Here is a 21,984-nt window from a genome sequence, read left to right on the forward strand (position 1 = left end):
CTTTTTAACAGTTAAGCAATTAAATGCAAAGCATCTAGAATAGATAAACACATTAGAATCCTCCCCTCGGGCACAATGTCAACAGAATCCGCTCCTTGGGCAATATCATGGAACAACACCAGCCCCTCGGGCTATATCTCATATGACAATGGGTACCCGCGCTCACTGGGGGTGTGCAGACTTCTGGTGGGGCCCCTTACAGCCCAAGTGCAATATCAAGCCATCTCGTGGCATAATAAGCAGGCTCTCGGCTTCATATCTGTCATGCCCCAAAATTCGAGGAGCGCGACCGGCGTTCAACCGAGTAAACCCGGCTGAGCAAGCCTATTAGGTTTCATTCTACCCAAACTAATTCATGAATAAATAGGAGATGGACTCCATTAATCATACTTAGTAAGTATTTCATTAACAACTTCCATTTTATTTCCATTAGCAGCTTAAATCATAATTATCAAAATATTACAAGTTTTATAAATTTTTGCCAAACATCAATATTTCTACTTTAATTCCAATACCCGACACTACCCACAACCTATTTACGAAGCCTCTAAACATAACTGAAGAGTAATATAATATGGAAATGATGGTAACAAGGCTCCGGCTATACCTCAAATACAAAGTACATGATGAACAGATGAAACAGGACTCCGAAATGAAGTGGGGCTCACCAAGTCAGCTGAAAGGATGATGCGGCACTAGATGCAACCAACACTGCCTGATATAGAAACACCTACATCCATTTAAAGACGTAGCGCCCCCGGGCAAAAGGGACGTTAGTGCCATTGAATAGCACTAGTATGTATAACTAAACACCATCTAGTAGAAAGAACTTCCATACAAGAATAAAGAGGAAATCATAAAGACAACAAAGTTTTAAATAAGCACCATGTCAATAATATAAGGAGGTTCACATGATTTTCACATAGTTTCTGAAATTTAAGATTGGAGCATCCCACACTATTGCATCATTATCCACTTTTCCACCGCTTCTTTGAGCGGAGTCCAATCACGACCCGATCGGCTGAGCTGTCTCCCGGAGACGTTACCATTATTTCATTCACACTTTCCAGTTTCAATCATCAATATATTACCACCATGTGTATATATCATGGCGTCTGATAACGGCCCGATCGACTAGGCTGCCTCCCCGAGACGTTACCATTTTCCATTATTCATCTCACTCCAATCTTTGGTTACACCTGTATTAGTTTACCGGCACTTAGGGCCACAATTTTCACATTCCATAATTCACGTTTCACATTGTTCCCATTTTCAACATTTACTTTGCCACTTAAAATCATAGGCGCATACAAAGGCAATTTAAATCATAAACATAGAGAGGAATTCGTCAAGTTTGGCATATTAGTCCCAAAGTAACCTTGGCATGACATTTAGGCATTTAGCGCATAGATCATGTTCTCCACACATCCTCCATTTACAAATAATAACACATTAAACACATCAAGAAGTACCTACCACATACATTTTCACAACAATAATTCACTTAACATAACAAGTACTGCATCAATCACGTTTCGAATTTATAACATTTACACGGGCACCATGGAAGCTCAATTTCTAAGAGACGGGATTTTAGCCATACATACCTTGTTTAAGCTTTTCTTAAGTTACTACGACGTTCCGGAGATTCTAGCAATCCCAATCTACTTTGAGACATGACAAAATTGAGCATAAATTAGGAAGGTATTTATGGTTTCAGCTCATTTGAGCATTCTATCAAATACTAGTTGAGCATCTTGATTTCAAATCTCTTTTACAAGGTTTCCTTCATTCCCCAACTCAATCTTTACTTATTTATGTTCAACAATCTTTCCACAAACCTAATTTGTAAATGGATGTATACATAATACTTTTACGCCCAAGAATCATACCTCAATAATCCCATCTTATACCCAAAACTTAAAATTAAAGTCTAGTGTATAGAACCTTACCTCTTAGATGAAGATCTTGTAATTGGTTTCCTTGATTCTTGAAAATTGATGAAAGATTGAATGGTTAGAATGTTAGGCTCCCTCCTTCTCTCTCTACAATTCTCTTAACTCTCTCTAAAATCATCAGAATATCGCCCCAAATGAAACCCCAAAGCCTATATATTAAAATGGGGTCGGGTCATGAAAATAGGAAGATTAACCCTCCGAATTCGGGTATGCAGTCGCATAATGGACCGCATAATGGGTATGCTGGCCACAAATGCGTCGCAAAACCCAGTGCCAAAACTGGGCTACACTTGTCCAATTGTCGACCAGATTTGTGATCGCAGATCAATTATACGGACCGCATAATGGTTTTGCGATCTAGAACTGACACAGGGTCGCATTTTTTCAGCCTTTGGTAATTTGATCATAACTTTGTGTAGGAATGCCCAAATGACGAACGGTTTGAAGAGTTGGAAACTAGACTCGAAGACCTTTCATATGATAGGTTATTCATTACATAAAACCTTAAACATATTTAGATATGTTCGTTCAAAGTATGGACTTGTGCAAACTCATTTGGAATCTTAGACTATTATAAAATTTTCCAGTTTGACTTAGGCTTAGGCCTTTCATTGGGCCCCAAATTACTTACCATAAGATTTGTACACTAATTTACAAAATCCAATTGATGCCCACCATGTTAATAGCACATAAAATATTATAATTAGCTACGTGGCACCACGAAATCCTAGATTACTTAGCGAAATTTTCCGGGGCCTTACAATATTAACAAGCCACCTCATGGCGTACAATCTCAGGCCCTCGGCCTCATAATCATAATTAGTGTATCACTGCTGCGGCGTGCAGCCTCACAACACAGACCGTCAGCTTTACTCAGTCAGAATCTCATAAGCCCCTCGGGCAACAGTAAAACATGATGCTCAGCCTAAATTATCATTTAAAATATCATTTAATGGGTTAAAACAGAGTAAACATGGCTGAGTTATGAAAACAGTAGAATATAGCATGACTGAGTGCAAGTATAAAATCAAAACAATGAGGAATTATTAGTAAAAATCCCCTAAGGGTCCAAATAGATGGCACGAGGCCCAAATATGGCATTCAACCTAAAACATGATGATAGCAAACAATTTTCAATCAAATACATGGTAAAACAGTCATTCAGGATGGACTAAGTCACAATCCCCAATGGTGCACGACCCAACGCTCGTCATCTAGCGTGTGCGTCACCTCAATATAGCACCACGATATGCAATCCGGGGTTTCATACCATCAGAACTACATTTAAATCATTACTCACCTAGATCTGGTCCAAACTCTAGCCCGCGATGCCTTTTCCCTCTCGAATCGACCTCCGAATTCTCCAAATCTAACCAAAATTAGTACATTATCATCAACATACGCTAAAGGAACAAAGTCCAAGCAAAAATTGTCAAATTACATCAAAAATACCGAAATTTGCCAAACCCGACCCCCGGGCCCACACCTCGGAATCCGACGAAACTCACTAAATCCGACAACCCATTCAACCACGAGTCCAACTATACCAAAATTACTAAAATCCACAACAACTCGACCTCCAAATCTTAACTTTTCATTTTTTGAAAAGTTTTGCGAAAATTATAATTTCTTCCATTTAAATCCGAATTAAATGACGAATGTAACCATAGATTTATGAAATATAATCACTTTAGGATATAGAACACTTACTCTAATGTTTTCCCTTGAAAAATCTGTTGAAAATCGCTTTTTCCGATCTCTAAAATCTTCAAGAATGAATAAAAATGACTAACTCCCGAATATAAACTTGCTCATTATTTCCGGCCAAAACAAAAGACAGTACCGGCCTTCACTAAATTTGTCGAAACCTTCTGTACAAATGTCGAAATTATGAATGGTTTAACTTTCTGGAAACTAAAATACAAGGGCTACAACTTTTATGTTTTGCAAATTTTCATATTCCCTATGAATTTCAAGATATAAACTTCCAAAGTAGCCTCCTTGCATCAGAAAGTTTTGGAAAAATTTCAAAACAGCTTTACGAGCCTTTATTCAATTGATCATAACTTTTTGTACAAATATCCAAATGATTAATGGTTTAGCTTTTTGGAAACTAGGATGCAAGGACTAAATTTTTCATGTTTTACAAATTTACAAATTTCTTATAGATTTCGATTTATAAACTTCCGAAGTATGCTCCACAATTACACAGTTGCTGTCCAAGATAGCTTCTGCAGCAGCAGTTGCAGTCCAAAGATAGCTTCTGCAGCAGAAAATTCTAGCAACCTTTTTTTTGTCCGAAATCGATTCTGTTAACCTTTCGAAATCCACCCGAGGCCCTCGGGACCTTGACCAATTATATCAACATGTCCCACAACATCATTCAAACTTGTTCCAACCTTCGGAACACCCAAAACAACATCAAAACATCAAATCATCATCGGATTCAAGCCTATGAATTCCAAAACCATCCAAATTCCGAATTCGATCAAAAAGTCTATCAAACCTCGTCTGAATGACCTGAAATTTTGCACACACGTTACAAATGACACAACGGACCTACTCCCACTTCCGAAATTCCATTCCGACCCCTATATCAAAATCTCACCTATCAACCGGGAAAGACCAAAATCTCAATTTCGCCAATTCAAGGCTAAACCTTCCGCGGACCCCCAAAACACATTCCGACCAAGCTCCTAAGTCCCAAATCACCTAACGGAGCTAACCCTTTGTCAAATCTGTTAAATTTTAAGCTACAAACTGAGAACGTTTCTTCCAAATTTATTCTGATTACCCTGAAAGCCAAAACCAACGATTTACATAAGTCATAATACATCACACGGGGCTAGTCATGCCCGAGAACTGGCGAGCGAAGCGCAAAAGCTCAAAACGACCGGTCGAATCGTTACAATATATTTAGCAAAGTTGAGATCATTAGATGATGAGAACAGGGGCGGATTTACATGGTGGCAAGCGGTGTCACATGACACCGCTTCGTCGAATTTTTTTACTATTCATATATATAAAAATAATAAGTAAAACAGAAATACAAGATAAAACTATTAAAAGTGACACCACTTGCAACAAAATATTTCAGTAGTCTAGTGGTTGTTAGCTTCAAATATTACGTGAGAGGTCTTGGGTTCGAACTCCCTTGGTTCCACAAAATATTTTTTGACTGTGACGCCACTGGATGAGAACTATGTTAATATTGCCTACTTGATGAGTAGACTTATGAGATACCTTCGATGGTTAGAGCTAGTAGGAAATCAAGTACGTTCAGGGTCTATATACTATCTTTACCAAACAAAAGTAAAAAGTCGAATAAAAACATATAAAATTGTATTTATAAGATCTAAGGTATATTTTAAAAGTTTGTCTTTACGCCACATATATTGTTGAGCCGTCCCTGCGTATTACTTAATTGATATATCACTAATTAAAATATTTAAATGCGAATTTTGATTAAAAATGTAATAAATAAGTACTTTCTATTTTTCTAAAATATTAAACATTCTAAAACAATTTCATCAACTTTTTAATTAAACAAGGTCATGAAGGCAACTGCGGGTGATAAATTCCCAGGAATTATAGAAAGCATTTTGGAAACTAATACTCCCTCCGGCCCATAATAAGTGATCAATTTGCTTTTTAATTTTTGTACAAAATAAGTATCCATTTATATAATCAAGAAAAAATTCAGTTTATTTTTGTAAAATTACCTAAGAAGTCTTTTTCTCCTCATACTAAATTATGCTGCAACATTTAATTAAGGATAGTTTAGTCACACTAACTATCTTTGTCTAGAATTTAATATTTTCTTAATGGGTGTGCCCAAGGCAAATTGGTCATTTAGGACAGGAGGGAGTAACACTTATTAAAGGGAAAATTATCTTATCCAAATTACGTTTGTCACAGTATAATAGCCTGTTTGGCCAAGCGAGAAAAATCAGTTTATTTTGAGAAGTGTTTTTTTTTCAAAAGTACTTTTGGTGAGAAGCAGTTTGTGTTTGACTAATTAATTTGAAAAGCACTTCTAAGCAACAATTAGTCTTTGGCCAAAATTTTAAAAAGTGCTTTTAAGTGTATTTTTATTAAAAATGCTTATGAGGAGAAACTATTTTTTTTTTTTACTTTTCCAAAATTACTTTTGTTTTTCCTCAAAAGTACTTTTTTCCTCCAAAAACTTGACCAAACACTTCAACTTTAGAAAAAATCATTTCTTTTTTAGAAAAAAAAGTGCTTCTCAACTTGAAAAGCTTGGCTAAACAGACTATAAACAGTGTAATTAGTGCGATCGGGAAATGAGGAGTTGGTGCTGTTGGAATTGTCAAAAATTTAAGCTGGTTTATCAGTCCAAGATCATGATTTTGAAAAGAAAAAAATATCTTTGATAAGTTCAATTGTCATTGGTTTTCTACAAGTATGCACATGACATGTGTCCATTTTATTGGGAATTATGGAAGTCTACAAATATTAAAAATTCAAACCCTAAATTTGCTGCTGGACCACCAAAGACAACTTCTTTTCCAAACATCTTGCCAGGTTTTGTTTGCCTCCACCATCACTATATAGTTAATTTTACTCCGATTATATTTAATTCTCATATTTGTCAAATATTTTTGTTACGAATTTTTTCTTTAGAAGATCAAGCAAAAAAAAAAAAATCTTCTAAGTTTACTCCTTGTATTAATAGCGTAAGCATTTGTTGAAAAGAGATTAATTAATGTAGTGGAAAGACTAAAGAATAAAAACGATAAATTAGCCAAGTAATTTTTACTATTAATATTTTCTTATATGGTGTGTAAAATGCTTAATAAGTAGGACTAGAAGGATTAACATATAATTTATGTTATTTTTAAGTTGTCAAATGAAACATACATAAACACACAACTGAATTGATTTTAAAATGAATTAAATGTGTACAAATTTATATAGAAGTTATTCCTCTCGGCAAAACGAAAGTCGAAAAAGCAAAAAAGAAAACTGAAAAATTAATCCAGGGGCAAATGACAAGGGTCCTTCATTCCCCTTTCCCAGTTTCAGTTGAAATCATGCATAATTGTTTCCTCGATTTGGCAATGAAGATCAATGATTGGAGTCCAAAAGTCTTCATAAATGCACGTCAACTATCTACAAATAGAAGTTCATTTAACCCTGACATTTTCTTGAATTATCCATGTTAGGTCTTATAGCAAGAAAATGCTATACCTTTTATTGTTTTAGTTTCTAGTGCCAAATTGACATTACATTCTGAAATAGGAACAAAAATATGATGAATACAACTGATGCCGAACACTAGTTTTACTGTATAATTTGGATAGTTATATCAGTTAGATAACTTTGAAATATCCCTGAACTATCACGAATTGAAAACTTTTGAGGAAAAATTGTCCTATTTCGAATAGCTTATAGGCAAACTTAACCATCATTGCTTTAGTAAAGTCACTTTTTGTTTACCACAAAAATACGAATAACAACTAAACTTGATTTGTGGCTTTAAAGATATGTGATTTAGTTCAATACTAATTAATAACCAAAAAGTATAACGTATGAATAAAAGAAATAAGTAAATCAAACCAGTGTGCAAGACAGTCTCGACCTCGAGCTAGGTGGCCTCGAGATTGATTAAGAACCGTAAAATAAGAACAATCAAGTAAAGGGACAATTCTGATGAAATATGAGCCAAAAAGTAAGAGAGTATATTTTTTGCCAAAGGAAGTATAACGTATGATGGTTACAAAGGATTGCGGAATCCTTTATATAATAGGGAAACCCTAATAAGGTACATTTTTATTTACAGCAAAAAATCTTATTGGGACAGCGGTCTAACCGTCTAGGACAGATTAGTACTAACTCGTACAAATCTATTCCGGAATTTGCCCCACGATCTTGAGGACGTGGCAGGAATCTTGCTCATTCTATTACAAATACATAATGGCATTATCTCGGGGTTGGTCATACAGGGATCCGACGTTCCTCGAACACTTAGGTCTTCGAGCCTCATGTTATATCTTCAGGCTCGAACTTGGTCCATAATGAGTATACTTCTCGACGCGAGTCTTCTATTCCTCGATGTGAGCCTTCGAGCCCACGAAATCAGGGGCACCTGATTTTATCCGTATACAGATAGTTCCCGCGTTTCATAGAGTAAAATGATAAGAAATGATCTGAACATCAATTTCTGGAGTTTCAGGTGATGACGTCATTCCCGTGACATAGGCGCTCGAAGTGACTGAAATGTCTCGTTGGTTCGCTTCCCCAAAATATTATATACGTGCTAGTAATGGTCGGCCACTAGCGCCACAGAACCGTCGCAGCTTAATCTATAAATACGGGACTCCCTTTTCGAATTAAGAACTTTACTCTTTCACTGCAATCTCTCTGATCCCTTCTTCTCTTCATATCTTTCTCTCATCACCTTCTTCCACCACCCTCTAAGTACCGGAAAACGCCAAGCTCCGCCACCTTTCGTACCTCTTCAAGTTAAAGCCATGGCAAAAACCTCTAAAACCGTTCCTTAAAAAGAAAAAGCTTCTTCTTCCTCTTCCCGATCGGCCAAACTTGTGGCACCGTCCCTTCACGAGATCATTCTCGGCCCGTGTGTGATAAAGAAAGATTGCAACATTGAAAATCCCCTCAATCTCCCTGGACGATGCGAACATGTATCTCGATACATTAGTTCGATATCAAAGAAGCACCTTAAGGCCATGAAGAAGGACTGTGGCTGGGGAGACGAGGTCGTGGTACAGATCCCCAACCCCGAGGAGAGCATCACTACTCACGTGGAGAGGTTCTTAAGTGTTTAGACTTACCCCTTCACACTACGTCCCCTTGATCCAGTAGTGATTGACTTTTGCAAAAGGTACGAGGTTACTCTTGGCCAGATCCATCCCTCCTTTTGGCGCATAGTGATTATGTTGTGCTACTTCTCCAGCAATGCCGAGGGATTAGAGTTTACCCTTAACTATCTCATTCGGTTGTATCGGCCTCAGCTGTTTCGAGGGCTGATCAAGCTTCAGCGTCGATCAAGCAAATCCTTCTTTGCTAGTAACAACGTAGATAAAGACCGAGGCTGGATGAGTCGGTTCGTCAGAGTGAGGACCTCGGATGTCATCCCTAGGGAAAAATGCCATTCCCAGAGAAATGGATCTTTAAACGTAAGTGAAGTCCTTTTCCAAATACCCTCTCATATTCCGCTTTCGAGGTTCGTAATGCCTTTAACTTTTTTGCAAATGTTGCTTGGATGCCCCATGCGATCCCCAAACTCGAGGACTGGGTCTGAAAATTAGCTGCAACCTCCTTGTACGACGAGCGCAAATGGCGTGACTTATCGAGGGGCAAATGGGAGGCCAGGCACCATGGTTAGTTCTTATCCCAGTTTTTCTTATGCTTTACTTTTACTGGAGATGTTTTCCACACTTATGTTTATCTATGCAGGCATTAGAGATGTCTCTGAAATGAGGCCAGCCCCGCCCGGGGAAGAGACCTAGTCTCCGATTCCATAATCGAGGAAAGACAGCAAGAGAAAAAGGGCTTCGAAGCCCGAAGACCCCCAGGATGAGAGGGCCCCTACTCGAAAGCCAAGGAGGAAACTCATTAATGTAGATGTAGATTCGGCCCTCCAATTCCTAGACGATGAAGGAAACAAGGGTGAAAAATCGGCGCTGGTGCCTCAGACTAAGAAACTGGTCGAGGCTGCCAAGCCCTCTGAACTAGAGACCTTGCCTCGTGGTGAGGGAACTCCAAAGAAAGACTCGGGCAAAGCCCTCGAGTACCCGGAGATCGAGATCATTCCCCGCCTTCAACAAGTATACTGGAAGGAACAAGTGCCGAAAACCCCGAAGCTAATTAGAGCTCCCCGAGTGAGGAGCTCGAGGCTGTGGCAATAGGTCACTCACCTTTTCTACCATCTTACTCCGAGGAGGCAATAAAGGACGCTCGAGCTCTGCAAACGCCCGACCCAAGCAAGGTCCTCGAAGAAGATCCTTTTCAGGATTGTTTACACTAGGGTTGATGATGCCGCCGACCTTAATGACACATCCACCCTCTTCGAAGAGGCTCATCGTCTCTTCTCTCGGGTAAACACTAACTTCAATTTGTTGTAATTTTTTCAACTCCCCTTCTCTTGACTGATATATCTTTGTTTTTTGTATAGGCAATCGTCAAGTTCAGGGTCGAATTGAGCCAATATGAGGGCGAGCCCAGGAAGTCTGTGGATGAGGGGAAGGCGCTGAGGCTCCTTTGTAGCAAAAGGGAGGAGCAGCTCAAGGACCTTTGGACTGATTTGGCCAAAGCTCGCAAAAACGAGGCCGAGCTAGACAAGCACGTAATCATGATTTTGAAAGAGTATGGTCTTGTTGGTGTTACTGCGGAGGTTAACACTTCAATGTCTCAGCTGCAGCAAAAGTTAGAGATGATCGGGCAGCTCCGGGGCGAGGTTGATTAGGTTAAGGCTGACTGCCACCGATGGAAGGAGAACATGGATCAGCTTGTTGCTGATAAAGAAGCTGCTCTAGCCCAACTGGCCTCGGCTGAGACTCAGCTCCGAGGTATTAAAGTGAAAAATCTGGCCCAGGCCAAGAAGATCGGGGAGCTCGAGGCCAAACTTGTAGAAGCTGAGGCCAAAGTTTCTGAAGACAGGGCCAAAGTGGAGAGGATAAAGGCCACGACTGATAAAACCATTGTCGTGTACTTACAAGACGCCGAGGCTATTCAAGCAGAGCTAAGAGAGGCCTCTGACTGGGAAAATGGAGCAATGATTTGGCCAAGTGCCAGTCTCAGAGAGAGACCCTCGAAGAGATCCATGCCTGAGGTTTCCACCTCACTGAAGAGATAGCCCAAGCGAAGGCGCCTGAAATTGATGCTAGGTTTCTCATTTCTTTCGATGATAAAGATGTTGTTAGTGGCTCTGAGGGCGAGGGAGATTAGGATAGAGTCTCCGAGGAGGAGCTTCTCGAAGATACAGCTTCTGAGGATGCAGCTCACGAGGATGCAGCTCATAAAGATGTGGCTTCCAAAGACATGGTTCCCGAGGATGTGGCCCCCAATGTAGATTAGGTTCTTAGGGTTTTGTTTTTGTTTCTTAACGAATTGTGGGCTTTATTGTAAGTTTGATTGATCGGGGTGTAATATAGTAATCACATGCAATTACTCACTCGATACCTCTCAGTAGTTAGAGTGGTTTTTCCCAATTTAGCTTTCTCAAGTCCAAATGGGTAATTCACAAAATAAGTGATAGATGCTCAAGTCGGATCTTACTATCTCTAGATTCAACCATTTAATTGGGGCTATCAATTTTTTGAGTTTACCCCAATTCCTTGTTAGCCAATTTTTTTTAGACTTAGTCTCTCTTTCTCAAGTAGAGACTAAGTCATTTAGGCATGAATTTGCAACCATTAGTTCTTAAACTCAAGCATGAACTAGGCTAAATATCACTCACTCAATCACAAACAAGCCCTAAATCAAACACCCATTAGGTACCCACACTAGGGTTGGATCACAACCCTAGCTAGAAATTTATCTACTCATAGAAAAATTGAAGAAAATAAGATTAAATTCATAATAGATGATAAATGGAAGAAAATCCAATGTTAAAATGATAAACTATTACAAAGTTACCTGAAGCAGTAAAGGAAAAACGACTGTACATTTTCTGGTGTTCAAAACTTAACCTAATTTGACAAAAAAAAATATTTATACACAGCTGAAATTAACAGACAAAATTGCCCCTGTGGTGGTTCTGCGGCCGCACAATTCTGTGTGCGATCCGCAGTTTGAAGAAGACTGGACAGGATGGACTTCTGCGGCCACACAATTCTGGGTTGTGTCCGCACTTCTTCAGATTCTGCGAACCGCACATTTCTGAGTGCGGCCACACTCTTGAACTTGAGCTTGCTATGAGAGACTTCTGCGGACCGTATATTTCTAAGTGCGGCGGCACTTTAGAATTCTATGGCCGCACAATAATGGTGCGGTCCGAACTTCTTCATGGATCAAAATCTCATCCCTCTGAACCTCATCTTTTGAGGCCGCATAATAATTTTGTGGTCCGCTCTTTGCAAAGGAAATCTATCAGAGGTTTCTGTATATGGCAAAATCGGAGGAACCAATTTCTCGTTGACAAGGCATCTCGGAAGATCACCTCGAAGGATCGAAATCATGGACCTAGTACCCTCTCTCGAGGTCCATTGACACCCGACCTAGGGATAACGTTGACCGCAACCCCAACAGATATGGGGAGTTCCCGAAGAGTGCAACTAGGGCCGGCAAAATCTGTCAGGCTAGTCCGAAGCTAGTCTGAGCCTGCATCATGAAGTTAGCCAGCTGTCCTATCCCGATTTCTTTATCATTAATGTATTTTGTACTATAATGGGATTTCCCCTCCTATATAATGGGGATCCTTGACACTTTGTAACACCTTGTTGCTCCAGCTGCTCCACAAGAAATATAGAAGAACATTCTCTTTGCTTTCTTATATACTCTCTTGATATTATTGCTTTCATTTATTATCTTCATATTGGTTCATCATTTATTGCTTATCATTGGCCATAAAGATCCTTCGTTGATTATTTTGCAACTTTTAGCCCTACCCCGATCTACCATGATAGCTCAAGCCCGAGCCCTAGAATCGATCTCGAGGCCCAAATCGACAGGCTCGAGGTCCCGATGAGCTGATCTAACGGTTTGATTATAGCTCTCTCCCTAACTTTATTTCGTCTCTAAATCTCATATACTTAGCATCAACTGCTTAACTAACTAGCATAAAAATAGATCACATATTTTTTGAGTCCATCAACAAATTTAATTGTTATTACCATTTTTACGGTAAACAGTTTGTCACCCACCGTGGGGCTAAAAATAATAGTGATTATTTTCTTGCTGGTTTCATCACTTAATGCAAGTTATCTCTCACGCTTTTTCTTGTCCAAGATCTTCAATTTGAGGTCAATATGCCTTACTCAGTAAATAGAGGCGAAAACAACAATCTCGAGGACTACGGGGAGAATGGTATGGATGTTCCGGGTGTTGGTGTGCTACCAAAAAACCCTGGGAATGTGCCTGAACCAATTCGCATAGACACAATCTCACGTGATGCTCAACGCATCGATATAAGCTCGCATACCGACAAGAGCGTGCGTCAGGGAGATCCACAAGAAGCTCAGAAAACCCCGACTAGGGAAGAACGTGAGGTTAGCCTTCATGTTATTTTTGAAATGTTACAGGCACAAGAGCTAGCTATTGCTCAGCTGCAAAGTCACCAGAAAACTCCCAGCAAGGTAGCATCGGGGACAGCTCCCCCAACTGAATCGGTACCGGAAAGATCAAGCAATAACGGGTCGATGAACGATCCCGCCATCATAAAAGTGCTCGAGGACCTCACTAGGAGGATCGAGTCGGGCGAGAAGATGATAGAAGCCAACGATAAAAAGGTTGAAACTACAACTCCAAGGTCGACAAAATTTTGGGCGCACCCCCGGTCCTGAAGGGTGTGGATTCAAAGAAGTTCACACAAAGTCGTTGCCCGAGAAAACAGCCCCAAAACCCATTCCAAAGAAGTTCAGAATGTCGGAACTCCCAAAGTACAACGGAACCACAGACCCCAATGAATATGTTACTGCCTACACTTGTGTAGTGAAGGGCAACGATATAAGGGATGACGAGATCGAGTCCATCTTGCTAAAGAAGTTCGGGGAAACACTCTCGAAGGGGGCCATGACGTGGTATCACAACCTGGCTCCTAACTCCATAGACTCATTTTCCATGTTAGCAGACTCTTTCATAAAAGCACATGTCGGTGCCATCAAAGTAGCAACGAGGAAATCCGACGTGTTCAAAATCAAGCAGAGAGAGCATGAAATGCTGCGAGAATTCGTATCTTGCTTCCAAATGTAACGGATGGAGCTACCACCGATCTCCGACGATTGGGCAGTGCAGGCTTTCACTCAAGGTCTGAATGAACAAAGCTCGGTGGCTTCAAAACAGTTGAAATAGAAGTTGATCCAATATCCTGCTATGACCTGGTCGGACGTCCACAACCGATACCAGTCAAAGATCAGAGCCGAAGACGACCAGCTGGGAGCCCCCTCAGGCTCAGTATATCCAAGTAGGCTCTTGGAAAAGGATCCAAAGCCAAACGAAGAAAGATACTAGCCATACACCGAAGATAGGCGGAACGCCCCGAGGCGCAACCCATCTCGCAATGATCGAAGGGTAGACCGAGGACATGTTCCTCGGGGACTCTTCAATAGAGCTTGATTCGATAGGAATGCAAGGCCAATATGGGCACCTCACTTGTCAGAATGCAACTTCAACGTCGATGTAGCGTATATCGTGTTTGCCATCAGTAAAATTAGAGACGCCAAGTGGCCCAGTCCTATACAATCGGAGGATTGCCACCAACTCAGAGAGGAGGTAGCTCGATTACTTAACAAAGGCCACCTCCGGGAATTCCTTAGCGACTGATCCAAAAATCAGTTTTGGGAAAGAGAGGCAGCCAAGAAGAACGAAGCAAATGAGCTACAATATGTCATCCACATGATCTTGGGAGGCGTCGATGCCCCGTAGGAACCCGTAATGAGAAGGACAAAAATATCCATCACCAGAGAAAAGTGAACCCGGGGATATATTCCTGAGGATGCCCTCACATTCAGCGAAGATGACACCGAGACATTTTCTCAACCTCACAATGACGCACTGGTAATCTCTTTCCTTGTAAATTCTTTTCAAATAAAATGTGTGCTCGTGGATTCAGGTAGCTCGGCCAACATTATCAGGTCAAGGGTGATAGAGCAGCTCGGACTACTTGACCAAATCACGCGTGCCCGCCACTCGAGTCCTCAAAGAATTCAACATGGCATGTGAAACAACAAAAGGAGAAATCACCCTCCCTGTCACCGTGGCTGACACGACCCAAAACGCCAAATTCCATGTCATCGAAGGAGACATGAGGTACAACGCCTTTTTCGGACGGCCGTGGATACACTGCATGAGAGCAGTACCATCCACTCTATACCAAATGATGAAATTCCCGACAAAGGATGGGATCAAAACCGTCTACGAGGAACAATATGCGGCAAGGGAAATGTTCGTGGTACACAATGTGGCACCGTCATCAGTACTTCTGCTCACAAAAGAGCCAAAGGTAATCAAGCCACACCTTTGATTATACCCGATCAAACAAAATAAAGGACCGTACCGCATCCTCGTCTCGAGTAACTAAGACGTATCGGTCCTCGAAATGTCGCCGGCACATCCTACACTACGGTATAACCATCTCCCTTTTCATTTTGTATTACGTACTAACCCTTATGCAGGCGCCCGATCGAAGCAGTCAGAGCGTTAATCTAGCCCGAAGATCTTAAGGTTTCAAAGCATCTGTTGCACTCTTTTCCTTCAACCGAGTTTTTATCCTGAAAAGGGTTTTACCGTCAAGGTTTTTAACGAGGCAACATCTACATGCTACCTAATGGAGACTCAACAAGTGTTCAAGGCTTCTTTTGTAATCAACCTCGAACACCAAGGGGCATCACCCCTCCTCCCCGAAGGCCATCCGCTCAGAAAGCCAAGAAACACCAAATAGGGTCCCTATAGGAAAATGATCTACCAAGCCAAATGGTCAAACGAACCGTGTCCGTATAGCAGGGCCCTGGGTAGCAAAAACATGTACGCTTGTATCAAACAATTGAAGAATATATTTTATCAAAGCGTCTCGCAGTCCAAAAGAAGCTCGGCACCTCCACAAAAACTACTTCTTTGCCGAAAACACACCGAATACTCGAGGACTGGCATCCACGATTCAACACCTGAATGACCTCTGGGTCGGGACTCCAAAATCATAAGCCCTAAGATGAGGCAAAATTAAAATCTCAAAATATCTCCAACGATGAAAGTACCCCGAATACTCGGGGACTGGCGTCGAAATCTTAAAAAACGCACGACCTCAGGTCGGGATCTACAAAATCGTAAGCCCTAGACGAGGCAATACAAAGTTTGCAAATAATGGCTCCCAAGTCAAGAAACCCTCGACGACTTGGGGACTGCCGTCAAGCGCCACCTCCATCGATTCATCAAAACCCGAGGCCCTAAGACGCCGAGCGGCCAGACTCGGTCTCGTAATACCTACATAAGGCAGCAACAATATCTGTAAGACCTCAAGCAAGGCATGAACAATACTTGTACCAAGTATCCAAAACTATAAGACTTCAACGACATGTAAAAACTGTAAGACCTCAACGGTATGTAAAATTTAGAAGACCTCAACAGCATGTAAAACCTGTAAGACCTCAATGGCATGTAAAAACTATAAGACCTCAACGGCATGTAAAACTTGTAAGACCTCACTAAAGGCATAGACCCGATCCCAAAGTTTTGGCTATATATCGAACTTGTAAGACCCCTAAAAAGGCATACCCTCGATATAGATGCCGAAACTATTTCACTCGGGACTCAAAGGCTCCAGCCAAACACAAATGACTCCGGTCATACGGCTGTACTAGTCGAACTAACATGACTCGAGGATGCCCGACCGTCGCTACAAGGCATTAGAGCCATTGTCGCCAGCCCACACATGCTTTCAATTACTCTAAATCTACTTCGGAAAGAACCGGTTAAACAGGATACCCTCAGCATAGGCAAAAGAGCTTCAACCACATCAACTCCAAATCATAGGCTTCGAGCCAAACCTTTCGAGGTGCTCGAACATCGCCGCAAGTTACTCGAAATCGAGGTTCTTCCCGAACTGACGACGAGTCAGGCAAAAATTACTTCAAAAGTCCTTAATGAGAGGAAAGTAAAGACTACATAAATGGTCGCATCGACCAAGCACGTAAGAGTCGTTGTCGCAAGCCTAATGAGCCTCAGGGCTATACACACGAAAGGTCGCATCGACCTAAAGCGTAAGAGCCACTATAGCCAACTTGAAATTTGAAAGCTTGAGGGTCAAAATGAGCTTGAGTCGTATCCCGATTTGGAGACTGGACCCAAAATAGTTAACTAAATATGCCTAAGGGCAAAACGTAAGAGCCGTTGTCGCCAGCCTAATGAGCCTCATGGCCATACACACGAAAGGTCGCATCGACCTAAAGCATAAGAGCCATTGTCTCAAGCTTGAAATCCGAAAGCTTGAGGGTCAAAATGAGCTCGAGTCATAACCCGATTCGGAGACCGGACCCAAAACAGTTAACTAAATATGCCTAAAGGAAAAGCGCAAGAGCCATTGTTGCCAGCCTAATGAGCCTCAAGGCCGCACACATAAAAGGTCGCTTCGACCCAAGGCATAAGAGCCATTTTTGCCAACCCACGCAAATTCGAAAACTTGAGGGTCGATTGGGCTCGAGTCGAAACCCGACTAGGGGACTGAGCCCCAAAATAGGTTGCCTAAATATGCCTAAGAGCAAAAGTACGTAGGAGCCTATGCGCCAGTCTAACGAGCCTATGGGCCATCTCACGACTCTAAGGATTCCTATCAACTCAAAGACCAGTCCAACTAGCCGAATTCAAGGAAGAAAAAAAATACAAAAGAAATAAAGCTACGAGGCTTTCTTTCATACACATATGCGAAAAAGCGCAATATCCATCTACAAACATGCTATGAAAGTGCTACACACCGACGACAAAATATATGCCCCCCCCCCCCCCCCGCGAGGGCTACAACCTGCCGGCCTCATCTTTGCTTTCTTCGGCATCGGGCAAAAGCAACTGAGCATCATGCTTATCCGCCCTTACTAGTGCCAATTCCTCCGAGAGGGCGAAGCCCCTAGCACAGATCTTTTTGAGGGTCTTTCTTCGAGATTTGCAGCGACCATATTCTTCAACCCTTCCTTCACGATCGAGTATCCTTCTCAGCTCATCTCGAGCATCTGCAACATCCTTTGAATAGATCGCCATCTCCCGGTCAGCCTTAGTCCGGTTCATCGCAGCTTCTGCTCGAGCATCAACGATCTCAGCCCTAACTTTCGAAAGCTCGGACTTAAGATTCGCAATAATGTCTGTCTGAATCAAATCATTATCACGGGCTAAGCGAAGTTGAGCTTCAAAAAAAGGAACTTTAGCCAGAGCGTCCTTCCCCTCTAAAGACTGAGCCTCCGCCCGAGCTCTCAGCTCATCATATTCACGCCTGGCCCGACAAAATTCATCTCGAAGGTGCTCCAAGGCCTCTGTCTTTTTCAAAAACTAAAATAAACTAAGCATTAGCCTTAAGAACCAGGAGGCAGGGTGCACGCTCACCCAGGATAGAACATTACCTGCTCCTTCAAATGGTTCTCGTAATTCAAGCTCCGGCCCACCTCATACTGCTAGTGTACCAGCTTGACTTCTTTTTCATCACAAAGGAACCTAAGGGATCTCTCCTCATCTAGAGCTTTCCATAGCCTGGCTTCACAACGAAGCAGCCCGGACTTAAGCTTGCCAAACACCTGCAAAAGAAAGCACAATAAGGAAGGAAAGGCGCAAAGCTCAAAAGACCTATGCCGAAACTCACCATAAAGTGAAGCCGCTGGGCTTCCTCGAAGGCCGAGCGCACTCCTGCCAATACAGTTCCTTCAGCCCTAAAAGAGTCGACTCTAGTCGAAGTAAGGTCGCTCAATGTGTGTAACCCCGAGTTTCTAGTATCTCCTAAAGTATTATCAACGGAAAATGATGATGACAGCAACGGAGAAACCCTCTTTCTAGAACCAGGAGCTGCAAACACGGCAGGCTCAAATAATGCTTCTGCTTTGAAGCCTCGGTCCCGTTCTACCTTATGTCGAGCACCATCACCCTATAAAAGCATCTCTCCCTTATTGCCGTCATCCTTTAGCCCGGGAGTTGGCAACCCTACCCTCTCTCCGGAGGAGCGTGACCTCGCCTCGAACGGCTTTTGAATGCTTACAACATAAAGCGTAATACGCATGAAGGGAAAATGCCTCTCCAAATAAAGGAAGGGAGGGGAAAGTATGACGCAGAACTCACCATGATGTTTCATTTCCCATTTGCCCCGGGACGTAGCTCGCCACTTGCGCTCGTCACAAGTCGAGTAGGTCGCCAACTTTTGGACCCAATCCGACAAATCAGGAATGTCGCTCGGCGCCCACGAAACTGCTGCGGGAAAAGAAAAGAAGGCACGGTTACGAAACTAGGCTTTCGTCATAGACAGAACTGAGAAGACACGAGATGCACAATTTACGAGTATAGTTCCATTCCTCAAGAAATGGCATGAGCTCCACGGGGATAATATCAGCGGTCCGCACCCGGACGAAGTGACTCATCCACCCCCGATATCCATCTTCCTCATCGTCAACAACAAAGGGCGTAGTCGATCAGCATCGCAAGGTCAGCAGACCTCGATGGTGGAAGGGCCGGTACAGCTTAATAAGGTGACTAAGAGTAAAGTCAGGCCCTGCCTTCTCCGCAAAAAATATCATCATCAGAAATGTTCGCCAAAATGACAGATGGATCTGCGCCAAGGTAACCCAATACTCTAAGTAGAAGTCGAGCACAACCCTATCAAGGAGGCCCAATGTGAAAGGGTATGTGTACTCATTCAAGAATCCATTGGCACAATCCGTGACGCCCTCACCTGGAGGAAGTATCTGTGGTACTACCTTTTCCCCCCATCCATAGTGTTTTTTCACTAACCCAAGATGTTCTTCTCCTATCGAAGAAACAACCTTCAAGGCATACTCTCATTGGTCCTGAATGCCTGAGACAGAGCTCTCCCTTCTTTGTCGGACGGACCCCAACATAGCAGCCATGGTTATGACAAAATTAGAAAACTAAAGCGGGGATATGTGCAAGTGTGTTAGTGTTGGAGCAATGAAAGGCTAGCACAGAAAAAGAAGTGACCAACTGCTTAAAGTGGTGGGATCCCCTAAAAAGCAAAAAACGTCCATGTATATATATGGAAACCATCTACTTGCCTCAAAACCGGCTAAAAGCACCATCGCTAGTCCCTAGGTGGTACCCAACCTCGAGGACCTCCATTAGGTCAAGGCTAGGCTCCAGGAAGCCGATGATGCCTTTGCCAACATCGAGGTGGTACCCGACCTCGAGGATCTCCATCAAAGGAAAGTTAAGCTCTAGGGAGCCGCCAACATGGCCAGTCCTGAGGTGGTACCCGACCTCGAGGACCTCCATCAGGATAAAGCTAGGCTCCAAGAAGCCGATGATGCCTTCTCCAGCACCAAGGTGGTACCCGACCTCGAGGATCTCCATCAAAGGGAAGGTTAGGCTCCAGAAAGCCAACAACATCAATGCAAGACCCGAGGTGGTGCTCGACCTCGGGGCCCCGGGATACCGTCCAAGATTGGACAAACCCTCTTTCAAGATCTATCTACAGCGCCTTAAGACTATTTACACTAAGCCCAAAGAAAGTTCATAGGCCTCCGAGCAAATTTCTTCTCAAAGGTTACCACGGAGTTTAAGTAATAAATCATAGTTTCAAGGCCTAAAATGCTACTTTCATTCTACTCAAAGTCAAGGTCCCGGCGACCCGAGTTCATCGGTCCGATCCAGATTAGATCCAAGGGATCGCAAAAGGTTCTGCGCGAGGCCATATTAATCAACTGAAGGCCAGAAATAATACTCACACCCGGGTTCGATATGGTCATTAACTGATAGAATCACATATTCAGAATCTCTGTGAACATAAATGAAAGGGAGTACAACAAGCATCAGAGACAAAATTAAAGAAATATCTTTGCATTCACTTACATATGATTACAAAAGCCCACGGGGGGTCCTAACACGGAAACAAAGAAGCAGGAAGGTGTACATATAGTAAAATCCTAAGAGCCTAGCCTATTCTCAAAGGTGCATCATTCGCAGCAACATTTTCGGGCATCATCTCCTTAGGCACGCGTCCTCAAAGGAAATATCTTCCAAGCACGATCCCCTTGGGAGTCTTATCTCGATTCCAAAGAATGGCATCTTCAAAAAGGGAGACGACGAACAGGAAAGCGATGGAGAAGAGCAAACTGACGCGGAAGAGGTAGGAAGGAACGAAGAAGTGGATGGGTGAAAAATCTGGCTAGTATGGATTTTGCCAGGCTATTATTGTAAATCCACTTCTTGAGACGCTGCCCCAGTGCGAGATGCAACAGTTAGTAGATAGTACCACCTCACTTCATGGAAAGCAAAGGGAGTGAGGCACTGCACCAGATAATCAAGGGAGGTGAGCAGCGGTGTATAGTCCGAGCCCCCACTTGAGCAGCGATGTATAATCCCAATATTTCCTCGGGTCGGAGGAAATCGGCCCTCTACTTCGTTGTCCCGAGCCGACTATGACAGCAACAACAACAACAACGACAATAAAAAAAATAGCATAATCTCGCTTGACCAGAGAAGGTCCAGGAGACAGTCTATGGCATGCCTGATAGAAGTACTGCCATACAATCTTGAGGTCGTGGGCCTCAAACATGGTGAATGACAAAGAATAAAGATAGCGAGAAAGGAGGAATGGACAAGTACTTGGATAAAAGGCTAATACTAGGAGGCCCCATTTATAGAAACGGGGGCAATGTAATCGATGACGCCATTATCGCCCTTGAAAAATATAATGCAGGCCCATTTAATGCATCCCTGGGAACTGAATCGACGACGACATTATGGCTATGAGAATGAGAAACCGCAATACGTTGAATGATCCTGAAGAAGAGAAATGATGGAACGTTTCGGTAATAATGGAGGCTTGCATCGTCAGTATGATTTCATCACGGGAAGTTCGAAGAGTCAGATGTCAAAATCGTTTCTTGTCTCTCCTTCTAAGAAACATGGGGACTATCTGTATATGGCAAAATTAGAGGACCAATTTCTTGTTGACAAGGCATCTCGGAAGATCACCTCGAAGGCTCGAAACCACAGACCGAGTACCCTCCCTCGAGGTCCATCGACACCTGACCTAGGGATAACGTTGGCCGCGACCCCAACGGATATGGGGAGTTCCCGAAGAGTGCAACTAGGGCCGGCAAAATCTGTCAGGCTAGTCTGAAGCTAGTCTAAGCCTGCATCATGAATTTGGCCAGCTGCCCCATCCCGATTTCTTTATCAA

This window comes from Nicotiana sylvestris, chromosome 9 (assembly GCF_000393655.2).
Source record: "Nicotiana sylvestris chromosome 9, ASM39365v2, whole genome shotgun sequence".
Classification (NCBI taxonomy): Eukaryota; Viridiplantae; Streptophyta; class Magnoliopsida; order Solanales; family Solanaceae; genus Nicotiana; species Nicotiana sylvestris.